This window comes from Aythya ferina (genome assembly GCF_964211825.1).
Source record: "Aythya ferina genome assembly, chromosome: 4".
Taxonomy (NCBI): domain Eukaryota; kingdom Metazoa; phylum Chordata; class Aves; order Anseriformes; family Anatidae; genus Aythya; species Aythya ferina.
Genome location: NC_140300.1, coordinates 65977466 through 65989841, shown reverse-complemented (window position 1 = coordinate 65989841; position 12376 = coordinate 65977466).

Below are 12376 nucleotides of genomic sequence, written 5' to 3'. Positions count from 1 at the left end.
GTGGAGATCAGTAATGAGGAGGTGGTATTGGGACCAGCACTATTTAACATCTTTGTCAGTGACTTGGACAATGAAATTGAGTGCACCTGTAGCAAGCATGCTGATGATACTAAGCTGTGTAGTGTGGTTGGCCCGCTATAGGGAAGGGTTGCCATCCAGAGGGACCTGAACAGGCCTGAGAGGTGGGCCTCTGTTCAACCAGGCCACGTGCAAGGTTCTGCACTGGGGATGGGGCAATCCCAAGTACAAATACAGGCCCAATAGATGCAAAAAGCCAACCGCATCCTGGGCTGCATCAACCAACACCCCCAGGTCCTTCCCATCTGGGCTGCTCTCACTCCATTCTCCATCCAGCCTGTATTTGTGTTTGGGATTGCCCTGAGCCAGGTGCAGGATCTTATACTTGGTCTTGTTGAACTTGATGAGGTTTTCACAGGCCCACAACTCAAGCCTGTCCAGGTCTCAGTGGTGGAGAGCAGCCTCCCCTTTCTGCTGCTGCTTCTGACAAGCTGCAAAACACTTCTCCATCTGGAGTTCCAGTAGCTACTGAGGACACCCTTGAAAGCCAAGCAGTATGTGATAATTGCCTCATGCCTGCTCAAATGTCTAGAGCTGATTGCCCAACATGGTGCCACTCCCCCTCTCTTTAGTCTTATTGATAGGGTAAAAAGAGTGAACCCCTATCTACCGCCTCCTTGTTAAGGCCCACAGTGTGGTGCCCTTAAATAACACCTTTTTTTGTGTAGGTCTAATTGGCCAATATATAGTAGCTTCTATCGGCTCCTTTTGAGTGCTTACACTGAACACTGGGCGTGCATGCATGTAATTTATCATGTCAAACTCATTTTCTTTTACACAGTGTTGCTGCTGCCTTTCTTCTTCCAGAGACTTATTATTCTGCGTGAATTTCCTTTGTAATTAAGTGACATGGTTGCAGTTCTGAGCTTTGTAAACTGACAAAAGGAAAACTGGAATCACTGCTGCCTCAAATTGTTTTGCATTCAGCAGGGTTGCCTACCATTTGCGTAGACCAGCAGATGTCAGCCTAAATTGAAAAATGGAAAAGAAATACTGTATCATAATGTTAGTGTCTCACATGCCAGATGGGAGTCTCACACAAGATGACAGGAGCAGTTAGCCAGCAGTGGTTAAAATTCAGTGTTGGAACAAGTATGGTTACACTGCATGCACTGATAGCGTATTTTGATTATAGAACTTAATTGTATCATAGATCAATGATAGTTTAATTTATGAGGATTGATTTTGTTAATTCAAGCAGTTCAAAAGGTACTGTTAAAGCTTCAGTTCATTTAACTGTGTTAGACTTAAGCTTTGCTCATGTTATCAGAAGATAAATGACTATATATAAATGAATACCTTAATGCTCCCCCCCTCCCCAAACACACAGACACACTTGTATATTTATTTCAGCATCTGTCACTAACTGTGAGTTACATTTAAATGTAAAGTGTTGGTGGGACTGGATACAGTGTTGGGCTTTGAATACATAAGATCCAGTAAAAAAAAAGCATTGCATGATTATTTGCACATGCACACGTACTGATCCTTCTGTCATTTTATTAGTGCCACAGCCCTGAATTTTGTAATAGATAATTGTTGCAGTCTTATTGAATGGTAACAGGATAGTCATGAATGTTGTATTAGAATAAAAAGAAGGATAGAGAATCCTATTCAAGACTGGTTTATATAAACCACAACTTCTCAGGCTGCAGCTGTGGTATGCAAGCCTGACATTCAGTACAAACAAATGTAATCATAAGTTTCCTTGACTCTCCCAGTACTCCTTCTTGAATGTCCAGATCATAAAGCCAGGGTTTACATGATCACCTTAACTTTTACTCAAAATTAATACCTCCACCTTCAGCCCTCCTTTCTACCCCTTAATTTTCAGCTAATAGATCTCAGTGTTGGAAACGTAGGCAAATAAAATCCGCCCCCGTGCCCCCCCCCAAAAAAAAATAAAAAAAAAATTGCTTTTGTTCCTGGTTTTTATGACAGTAGAGTGAATTTTTGAGCCCTGAGTATTCCTAGCCAAATATGAAAACAGTTTCCAGAAACAAGTCAAATCACAAGGAAGGACTGCTTTTTCAGCTTTAATAGACTGTTTTCAAAGGAAAGCATACACAGACTCACCTTAACTTCACATTGATTCTTGCTTCTTCCTGTTTCTTGCTTCATCTGATATAATCAGTCAACCTTCACTCCTCTCTTATGCTGCCTGTGGCAAGCCAAATCTACTTAGGACACACCTTGTGGCAACCTCTGTGCTTCCGAATGTCTGAGTAGACTTTTGTCACCACAACCAAGCAACCAATGAGCACAAAATTTTGCATCTTTAATTTTTAATCCCATGTTTGTCCTGTATCACTTGCAATACAGTTGGGGAAGAAGGTATGTATCTTATGAAAAAGGAAGAAAAAGAGATGCATTTTTTCTACAGAAACACTGAATCAGGAAGACTTCACCATGTGACAAGCATGAATTCTGCAGAGATGGTGGAAAAGCAAATAAATCACCTTTCTGTCAACAGAGCGTCATATCAAATGAGAATAGAAAATGGAAAGCTTTACTAATATCTGTTCAGATTCAACAGTCTTGGTGAAAAATTAAGAACAGCATCATTTCTATCACTATTAATTTTGTGTTGAAATACTAGGGTAAAGTTCCCCCTCTCCCCACCCTCCCACCATACCACATTCACCTGTTTGCAAATCAATTGAACAGTGCCAATTCAGACCATATCATGCTTTAGATGTTTTTTTGAGCTTTAGAAAGAATAGCAGAAAAAATATATATATAGTTCACAAAAAACATTGTATAGTTCACAGCATTGCCAGAAACACATTACAAAATTAAGAGCATGAGGAAAGAAAGGCACACAAGGAAATCACCTGCAAATTGCAAGTTGCATTGAAAACAGCTATAATGAGTAAGAGCAATAAAAAATCAAAATATTAATAATAATAATAAAAAATAATCCAAACCTCATTCTTTGAGTTCATGTCTGTCCCCTATTTCTATAGCATATCTTTCATAATTAAAACTAATACATACATAGGGTACTATCTTGTTCTGTTCTACCCCCCCCCAGTATTCACCTTGTCTCTCCCTCTCCTGCTTTGTGCAGCACATGCTATTACAGCATGCCTCTGTGAGGAAACAAAACCAAAACAAAAACAAGTAGCAGTGAGTTGTAGTAGGTTTACACAGCATGAGGACAAATTGGTCTACCTTGAAAAAATCAGGAATATAGGAAAGCATATTCTGCTCACCACTAAATAATAATAATAAATTAAACAGTTCTTCTCATAGCATTAATCTGGTAAATATGGTTCCTTCCTTCCTGAACATTATTTTTTTTTTTTTTTTTTTTTTTTTCTTTCCCACTTCTACTTTCATTTCCTAGTGACATTCCTTGGCTCGGATCCTGCTGTACAGCCACCTGTTACAAAGCAGAGGCCAGGAACCTCTGGGGGATGGGTCTATCATATTTATCTGTTTGGCACTAAGTTAGGGTGGTGGGCAGGTGGTATGCAATTCATCAGTGCACGAACACAAATATTTTAGATGGGTAGCAATATTACAACCATTTAAGGGCTGTGGATCCCATAAGAGATGGAAATTGGAAAGCTGAAATAGAACAACATGTCTACCAGAGGAACATAAATGAACACTTGACAGTGTAATTATACTCTGACAGTGTAATTATACTCAGCAGAGGAAGAGAAGAGAAGAGAAGAGAAGAGAAGAGAAGAGAAGAGAAGAGAAGAGAAGAGAAGAGAAGAGAAGAGAAGAGAAGAGAAGAGAAGAGAAGAGAAGAGAAGAGAAGAGAAGAGAAGAGAAGAGAAGAGAAGAGAAGAGAAGAGAAGAGAAGAGAAGAGAAGAGAAGAGAAGAGAAGAGAAGAGAAGAGAAGAGAAGAGAAGAGAAGGAGAATTGCTATCTTTAAGAATCAGGCTTCTTGTTTCAATCTGAATTGGAAAAAACTGTTTTAGTTAGTATTAGAATAAAGGAATGAAACAAAGAACAAAGCAAGATGATTTCCTTTTGTTTTCTGTTTTTTTTTTTTTGTTGTTGTTTTTTTTTTTTTTTTTTTTTTTTTTTTAATGTCTCGTTACCATTCTGTATTATTGCACAATGTAATAATTATCAAATTAGCAGTTATAAATCCCAAACTCATCCTATATGGTGGGATGAAAGGACCATGAACGCACATGCATACTAAAGACATTTTGTTTGGAAGATTTTAGATTTGCGGGAGTATCTGGTAATTCATGTAAAACTGGCAACCTATGAGTAAATGAGAGTGAGTTTCTAAAGTAAAAAATTCACTATTTTCTGAAAGATTATGAAACTTCAACAATCTGCATATTTTCACAGAGGGATTGTGTTCACAGCTCCTAGTACAAGAAAGCTTTGTGACTTCAAAATGCGCAGTTAAGATCTGCAAGCTGCAACATGAATTCAGGGTGGAAAATGAGGGAATGTTTTAAAAGGGCTTCAACTGCTCCTATGAAAGCATTTTTTATCTATGTATTTGAGCAAAGCCCCTTTGATTTGTAAAGTGTTTAGCTTCAAATGTTTTGGGGACTCCAGAGGAATATATAGTTTCAAGTGAACTTTTTTGAAATGCTGTGGCGAATAGTTCCTCTCCAACAAGAAAAGTACCAGACATCAAAGTGATCCCAGGAGGAGAGAAAAATAGAAGAATTCAGTGTATTTTAAATTGCTTTTCACAAACAAAATGAATAAAACTAGACATGATACCAGATTAGGAACTAGTTCTCTACAGCTTCCAACATGTAGCTCTACTGAAGTTAGTTTTTATCCTCAGAGACTTAGAAGTCTTTGCCTCTGGGTATTGGCAGCAGGATCCTGACAACATTTTCAGTTCCACGTGAAATCCATTGTATAGAAATTACTCTTATTCATACAGCTCCCAAGCCTGGTGTCCCTGGACAGGGTAGGCAAGCCCAGACTGGTCAGATGAGAATTGAGTACCAACACTATGTTATATAAAGAGGCACATCTGTGAAAGAAGTGGGGAAAGGAAAACTATTCAAGTGCAGCCTTGGAGGGAATTTACCCTGAAGAGATAGTTAATTGCTTAAGGCACGTGTGAATCAACTTACTGGGGCTGACTGAAGCAGCATTCTCACAGACCATGCTTTAAGCAGGTGCACAGGAACACACTGATGTTTTTAAATTTTGTAAACCAAAGTGGTTCGGAGATCACACAACACAAAAAAAAAAAAAAAAAAAAAAAAAAGCGTAAAAACAAATGCGGACTTATACTGAGGTGGTACAAAAAGAAGCTATTCACAAGGTAATTCCTTTTATGCTTCCTAGATTATAGAAGTAATAGGATTTGAAGTCACACCCCTGGGCAGTTGATTAATAAACCAATGAATCATCAGCATAACAATGAGAGTGGAAATTATATTGTAGAGTGCTTGTTCTTGAAAGAAATACAGAAGCTCAGAGAAGCATGGATGTAAAAATTGAGTCCTCATGAGATTTCACAGTGTATATGGAGTGAAGTGGCAAGAAATAAAAGCAAGTTAAAAGTACAAAATTGTATGGGATTCTCTACAGAAAGGCTGAGATATTGCAGAAGTATTGAACACTGCAGATGTGAACTCCTGTGATCAATTCTGTCAGGTTCAGGAGACAGGTCCAACAACATCAGCACTTGCAGCATGCTGTTATCAGCATACATAAGCACATAACTGGCATTGTAACTTTGCAATGGATAGTCATCATGCTGGGAAAAGATCAAAACCCAAACAAGAATTTCTCATTAAAGGTGTTAGCTGGGAAGCAGCTTCCTAACCAAGTTGTCTTTGTCAGCATTTTTGAAAATCATGGTGAGAAGAAAAGTAGCAAATTGGATGGTGATGAAAGATTACTCCAGGACAGTCCCTTTACCACTGAACATCATAGTTGAGAAGCAAGAGCTTTCTAATTTACAAAGACAGCAGCATAACTAGTTATAGGCAACACTCCAACATGAAGGCAGTGGTCCACACTAACACTAGGTGGTTTTGAAACAAGTTACCAGAATTCACTGGTTCTGGTCATGCTCTTGGTAGACAGAAAACAGATATTGCTGTTTATAATGAACACACTGGTTGTAGGCTATGAGGCGCATGATCATATCTTACAGTAGCATGAAGGTGGAAAGGTACAAACAGATGATGAGCAAGAAAACTTTACTTGAGCAGGAGCCTGGCTTTCAGTCTTTCAGTACTATCAGGCACTTACCCTACTTCTACTTCTCTGGTACTTCAGCATTTTCATGCCTCCTATAAATGTTATTTTTATTCTGTCAGACATATCACTCTTTTATACATCATTGCATTGGAGTACCTACTATGTACATGTTACTCTACATAGCTCTAACCCATTAGACAAGAACAACTACACATATATAGTCCAGTATTTATTCATACATACCTGTCCTCACCCATTACTGTAACCACCTAAGCTCAAGATTTTAACTTTTTTAACTTTTTTTTTTTTCTCACACTAATACTGCCACTAATACTGCTCCATGTGCAGGAAGAATTTCTTTCCTCCCTCCAACAAGTTCAATGAGGCTAGCAGAACTGAAGGCTACAAAACCAACTCCCCCTTTTAACTTCCTTCAGTATGCAGGGAAAATCGTATAAACCAGGTAATTTGAAATGAGATAGACACTTCATTTAATGAGTTTATTTTTATCAGTGTTCATAAGCCAAGGGAAGCTCTGTATGTATGCAACAGTGTACAAGGTGGAATTAGGCTTGTTACACACCTGTTGTAAATTATACTGTACGTTTGATCTAATAGTTGGAGATACTACAATAAGAGCAGCTCCCAGTTTAATCACATTATTTCCAGTAACAAAACAAAGTCTGAAAGGATCTCCTTGAATTTTTATAACATATCTATTATTTTTCCCTGCCATTGAAGAGCCTTTCACATACACATGTTATCTTACTATCAGTTACTGGGAAAATAACCACAGAGAGTATCATCTGCAGACAGAGATGAAACAAGCCAACAAATGAATAGTCAAAATGTATATGTATCTGTAAAAGAGAAAAGAATGGCATGAAGTTTTGAACATGAAACTACTAGACAGTTTCTCAGACATGCACTTTCTCCTCTAACAAAAGTGTACATCACTGGATTGAAAAGCCATTTTTTCCCCACCAGCTTTTTTTCTGTTTCTACCTGGAAAAACAAACCAAAACAAAACACAGACACAGACACAAGCCATAACAACAAAATATTGTCTCTGTGTACAAATTGATTGAAAAAAATACTCTACCCGTTATTCTACACAAACTTTTGGGATTTTTCAGTGTAGTATAGCAGAACTAAAATAACAGTAATACGGTTGACTATAGGAATTAGCAAAATTAAATAAATAAATAAACAAACAAATAAATAAATAAATATTTGGGTTTATGGCTCAGAAGAAATCTGACACAAAGATACTGCATCATAAAAAAAATCCAAATTCACTGAAGTCCAGTTGTTCTCAAAAGTAGCAGGGAAGTAGAAAGAAATGCATTGTATAAGACAGGAAAGCCTTAGAAAAGTTATGACTGATTCAGTTTAAAATCATAGGAAATGTACACTCATACTGCAAGAAAATGAATAGCGTGGAGCACACCGGGTCAGGCTGCTCTAACAAAGTGTCCTTCAAAATAAAAAGCACATTCTCAAAAGAAGTTGTTTTTATTATGTGTGTTTTATTGATATCTGCTGTATGAGGAAAGTCTGAAAGACATACCTGGGAAATGCGTGTACTGAGTACACCTGTCACTTGGCTTCAAAGGAGCAGTAGTTCAAGCTGTCCACCCTCTACAAAATTTTAAGTGAAGTTTTTTACTTGTGTAGTAACATTGTGCACTCGGCAAATAAGCTTTCTTTCAAACCACAGAGGTGAAGTCCCACAAGAAAATCTGCTTCCTACAGTGAAACATGAAAATGATTTTCCAAGACAATAATCACGAGGAAAGATAGTTTCTATTCTGAAATCATTCAGAATTAAGCCTTTCTATGGGTTAGGTGATGAGCACTCTCATTTATTGGTCAAGTATATTAAAATATATTAATTTCATCTTATTTTTCTCTTCATCATTATTTAGATAGGTTTATGTATTGTTGTTCATACATTTTCTTTAAAGCCATCATTTGTTTTATTTTCCAGATATTTGCTAGATAAAAAACAACTTGTAGACTGTTCACTATGCGGTTGGTTGTACAGGACATCAAACAAGAAAAAGGGTAAAAGTTTATTTTATTATTTACTCCCTACAAACAGGGCCTGTGTTATTTCCCTAAATTACAAATCTGTGTCTTTACTTCATGATTATTTAAGCATTTGAACTTTCTTTGGGGAAAATGGCCATACGTACAAGTCCAAACCTATGCAAACAAGACAAACCCATAGACATATTGAAAAATTTACCTAGTATCTTCTGCTCTAGAAACTAACAGTTCCTCATTGCTACCTTCATATTTCTGTTTAGCTCATGCAAATAATTCAACATCTAAAGAGATAGCCATTAACAGCTTTTGGTTAAGTCTGGTGGTTTCACCTTGCTACGCAGCTATTCTCCACCACTAACTCCCTCTCACTCCCACTCCTCATAGAGAAAGGAAGAGAAAATATGATTGATCTGCTCCATGTGGGACCCATGGGCTGCAGGGGGACAGCCTGCTCCACCAGGGGCCTCTCCACGGGCCGCAGGGGAACTTTAGTTCTGGTGCTTGGAGCACCTCCTGCCCTCCTTCTTCTTGGTGTCTGCTGTTTCTTACTCCTCTCTCTCCCATCTGCTGTTGCACAGCACTTTTTTCCTTTTCTTAAAGTTGCTCTCTCATCAGGCTTATTGGCTCGGCCCTTGACACCAGCAGGTCTCTTTGAAGCCAACTGAAGCTGGCCCTTATGGAGCTGCTTCTGGACTCCTCAGACAGGCCACTCCTATAGGCACTGCTACCAAAATTTTGCCACATAATCCCAACACACCCATATTATCTGTATTTAATGCATTCCATGGTTTTCTTTGGTTCCCTTTAGCTTTTAGTAGGCTCTCTCTCCATTTCATGTAAGTGTAGCTCCTTTTTTTTTTTTTTTTCCAGAATAAAATATATTATGGTAGTGTGTATCTGTTAAAAAGCTATAGCAATGCCCAGGTGTTGGGGCCAAGTCAACAGGATGATGAGCTTAGACACTAAAAATTATTGTGGAAAAACATACATGAGGCCTACTACGTTCCTCTTGACTGTGTCTAAACACAATCTGAAAATTGTCTCTTGCTTGTATAAGCTGGTAGTGGCACTTCCTTTGTCAGGAAGTGAACTTATACAACTTCCTCCCATGTGTTTTTTCATTTCATAAGTGCATTTTTTTACTTCACAGAAGCCTATAAGAAGCCTAAATGATTTTATCTTTTTTGTTCCCTTCCAAGGTAATTTCTGGAAGATTCAGAGTAGTCAAACACAGCTGAGGATAATTCTCTGTCTAAACAGATCCATAATTTTAGTCAGTTTTGTTTGCTTTTTTTTTTTTTCTTTTTTTTAAAATCACAATCATTCTTGACTTTTACACTAGATAAGATGGAAGTAGACATTTAGTGTCAAATGTATGACTTCATCTGAGACAACAAAGCCTTCATGATGCTAAATCTGCATGGATGAGATATACTGGTTTTCAATAATGGCTTCACAGATCATTCAGAAGGTTTTTGGTATTTGTAAAGAACTTCTGGGCACTTCGTATCATTTGTATGGTACATCCCAACTCTTGCAGATCCACATAGCAAGCTTCCTGGAAGCACTTGTCCACTGTTTGTAAAAAGCCATGATCTATTCTGTTTGCAAGTTGCTTTCTGTAAAATAAGAATCTTCAACAGCAACCTCCAAAATAAATATTTTCAGAAACACTTCAGTGTGTTTACATGGAATATGTGAATGCAGAAGACTGTTTTCATTTAGCAGCCACCACCACAGATTTAAGCAGGGCAATGAAGTTCATTACAAGTCAGTATGTTCAGTGTTAACATGTCTATAGCAACTTCAGCTAGGAAGCAGCTTGATAATAAAGTTTTATTTCTAAGCTCCCTTGACTGGAATTCCATTTAAAGATTGTGTTTTCTTATATCTAATTCTTGTCAACTCTCCTGCCATTACTGCTCTCATACAAAAAGGAGAATGACAGCTTTGCAAATAACAAATGACTAGAACTAGACTTTTACTGAATATTTTAAATACAAAGTGGTAATAAATACTTGTATTTCTTATAGAACTCTGCTGAAAACATAATTACATTGGGAAGGCTTAGTCAATACAAAGACTTCCTCTACTGTAAATCAAGAAGCCTTCTCCTTTTGATAACACTGTAGCATGGGGACAGTGTTATGTATGTGGCTCTTGCTTTCTAGAAGTCAGTTGAGTGTACAAAGAAGAATTAAGCAAGTTAAAACAGGATGAAAAAATATAGACCGTGTTAACTCTGTAACACATCTGATGGCCTAAAAGGGTTAATGAAATCCATGAAGCTTCTAGGCTTCCTGCAGTCATGTAGTAGCAGTCTGTTAATATTTTATTAACTGATCTTTGCAATGTGTGTGCAGAGTTTTGTGTCATATAAAATGTTAGGCCAGTCATTACAACTTGATAAGGAAAATGTGTAAATCTATGGTCTTTCTGGGGACATTTTTGCATGCAGTTTCTTTGTAAATGCCACAAGTATATTTTTGTTTCTTTTTAATAGTTTTGAGCTTTTCTTCTCATGTATCCAGATACAGCTGCTAGGAAGATTCACTTTCACAACTGTCTTAAAACACTTGCAATTACACTGCAAAGGTACTTAATCATGAGGCACCAAACCATTTGATGGGGTTTAGCTACATTGTTCCTTCTAATAGGTACATTCACTTCAATGCATAAATTCAGAAATAACACCTCTCTTTACACTTCCTGTAAATGTCGGTAATTATTTTTTTCCCCAGAAAGAAAAAAAAAATTGAACAAAAATATCCCAGATGCATGGACAGAAGGCAATACTCATAAGTCAGCATCAGACAGGCATGTGTTAACAGAGGGATTTGGCATGAGCTGGAAGGAAGCAGAGTTGTGCTGCCTATTCAACTAGAAAAGGTATGTGAGGAAAATAAACTGCTAATCTCAACATGAATGCAAAGTATATGATGGGCTGGGGAATGCATTTAGTGATAACTTGGTTGGTATAGGTGAGGAAATGATAATGCAAGCTTCAAAGTAAATTGGATGGGCTTGTCAAAGCCAAACCAGACCAAATGTTGCCATGGTTATTGAATCACCCAAATAAAGAGAACACCGCTCACTCTAAAGTACAAAGGCTCAGGATGTCTTTGTGGTCCCTCACAGGAGCTGTGGGTAGAGATGAACATTCAGATTTGCTGCCTGCTATTATTAGGGAATGCAAATCAGACAGCGAAAATGAAAGTAGAGGGGTGACAAAGTACCTTAGGAATGACCTTTCTTGGTTGTTTCCTAAAAAGTTCTCCTGGGAGTTCAGACTGATTAATTTATCATTGTCTATTCTGCATAATGGTTTCAGATTTTATTGATCTTCAGTTATTTTTCAATATTATGTGCTTCATTAGTCTACGCAGTCAATGTACAGAGCCACAGTCCCATAAATAAGCCTCAAGAGCCAATGCAAACCTATATGCATAGTGAAGAATCTGTACTTTGTTTTTTAACAACAGACAACGTCCAGTGTACTCAGTTTTAATACATCTGTGGAAAGATTTTGATGGATTATTGCAGAGTAAAATTGTATAGGGTACATTTATTATGTGTGTTTGTTTTTTTTTTTTTTAAAAAGTTTTTTTTTCTTCCATATTTTAAATAATAAGCTTCAGTGCTATTTTGAATTAAGGAAATGATTTTTCTGTGTGTTACAGCTACAGACATGGCTTTAATCAGAATCCTTACACTACTACTAATGAATCTGGAGTTGAGAGAGAGAGAAAAAAAATGGGGGGGGGTGGTGAAAGTGAGAGGGGGAGAGGGAGAGGGAGAGAAGGAGGAAGGGAGGGAGGATGGGAGGCAGAGAGGAAGAGAGGGAGAGAAGGAGAGAGGAAAGAAAACCAATACCATGACCTGGAAAGTTTCTGGCTCTGGGGGGAAAAATAGTGCCTATGAAGATGAGGAGCCAGATTGAATGATTTAGTGGCAAGAGAAGCAAGGGCAAAGAAAGTTACATTAAAACAGAGATGCAGTCTCTGATGGGTCATTTGAATTTCATCTGCAGAGTAATTTTCATGCCATTTAGCCATAGCCATAGCAGGAGTAAAGAAGACTAAACAGATTAAA